The sequence below is a fragment of the Lacerta agilis genome, chromosome 14, assembly GCF_009819535.1.
Source record: "Lacerta agilis isolate rLacAgi1 chromosome 14, rLacAgi1.pri, whole genome shotgun sequence".
Classification (NCBI taxonomy): domain Eukaryota; kingdom Metazoa; phylum Chordata; class Lepidosauria; order Squamata; family Lacertidae; genus Lacerta; species Lacerta agilis.
Genome location: NC_046325.1, coordinates 51,238,518 through 51,240,490, shown reverse-complemented (window position 1 = coordinate 51,240,490; position 1,973 = coordinate 51,238,518).

Sequence of the window (1,973 nt, the reverse complement as noted above, 5' to 3'; positions counted from 1 at the left end):
TGACTCAGAGAACATCTTATTTTATTGTATGCAGCTGAAAGCACTGTGGATTTTAATTCTCTTGTATTTAATACCCTATTGTATTCACCAATTCACCAATTTATTTGTTTTGGTGAGGTGAGGTGAGCTCTGCAAAGGAGGAAGGGGTTACTTTGAGAATGTATTTGCACTATGGTTCCCAGTGGAAAGATGGCTTTTCCTTTCAGAGAGAGGCTGGTCACAACTGCATCCCATGAAGTCCACAAAACATTTATGCCATGATAATTGTTGTAGCGTGGGGATAATGATTTCAGCAAGTGATTTCAGCTCTCTGACATAGCAGGCATGTAACACTCTATTCAGGCAAACAAGACTGGGGAACTAAGGAGAGGGAAGCTACATTTATAGGGACAGAAGACTGGCTAGAAAGGATACATTTTGGAGGGAACAATCTCAAGCAATCACAAAGCTGCCTTTTGGTTGGAACCAGTAAGACTGAGGATCCAAATGCAACAACTTGAATGAACCAATAGTAGCTGTTCCTTCTGGAACAGGAAGGCAGTTACTTTCCCCTAATGTGAATACAGACAATACATAGTAATACAGATATGATAACCCTTGAATCAATACACAACAATAATAAATTTGTTAGCCTTTGAGGTGCCACAAAACTGTTGTTTTTGCTGCAAGGAACTGGTGTGGCTACTAGCCCTCTGGAAATGGAAATGGCTGGGTGCCAACTCCATTCAAAAAGTGCTCTCAGAAAAGAGGAAACTTTTGTTAAATGTACAGACTTGTAGAATATCTGGTTATGAATAAAAACATCTAGGAAATGAGTTTGTTCTTGGTATGAGCTTTCGCGTGCATGCACAAGAAAGCTCATACTAAAACCAAACTTAGTTGGTCTCTAAGGAAGGATTTTTTATTTTTATTTTGCCTTTGGCAGACCAACACCAACACCTACCTGTAACTGAATCTAGGAAATGAGTTTGATTTAAACCTATGAAAACCCAAATACTTCAAAGCTGGGGACTGTTTTGTTTTCGTTTTATTTCTAGGAAAGATCTGTAGCTTGCTGCCTTTTCCAAGGCAAGGGGGTAACGCGTGAAACGAGGTAACAATGATTATATGCAGTAAAAAGAGCAGGAAATTAAAACCCGCACTGACTGTCCCATGGTTTTGAAGCCTGCTGTAAAAGGCTTAGATTATTTGCATTTAGACTACAATCCTATGCATACTTGGGAGTAACCCCCATTGAATTCAATGGGTTTACTTCCGAGCAGGCATGCCCGGGATCGCGCAGTCAAGTTTCCACTTCCCTCTCTTTTTATGCTGGACGCCTCTCCAAAGAGTCCAGCGGCATCCGAATGGAGACTACCACTCCCAGCATGCAATGCTCGGGAGGGGGGCTGAATGAGACCCCCGGGGTCCTAAAGCCCACATTTCCACTCTCAACCTTTTGTTGTTAAAGGCCCTGGGCCAGTTGGCAACCCACGCACCCCCCACCCCTGAGTTAGGCAGAGCGGTGGCATTTTGGGGCCCACCAGCCAGGTTCCGGTTCGAAGCACGTTGGCCCTAACACGTGCTGGCAACTTCGCCGCATCCACACGTGCAGAAACACCGGGTGGAGATACTGGGATTTGGCGGGCGGGGCTGCACTGCGGCAAAAAGCAGTCTCCCTGCAGCGCCCCAGAGAAGCGCGGCCTCTTGCTTCTGCCGGCGCGGGTGCCTGGACCGGGAGGAGCCGAGCGAGGATGCTGCGGCGCGGCTGCTGCCGGGCGGCGGAGGCGGCGGCGCTGCTGCTGCTTCTGCGGGCGGCGGGCGGAGACGCGCGGCGGGACGAGGACGAGGCGGCTCCGCGCGGGAACAGCCGGCCCTACGCCGTGCTCCAGACGCAGAACCTGGGTGAGGAGGCCGGACGCCGGGGTCCCCTCCCTCCGTAGTCTCCCAGGGAGATAGGGCACCCTCCTCGGACGCCTGGGTCCCATGGCCCT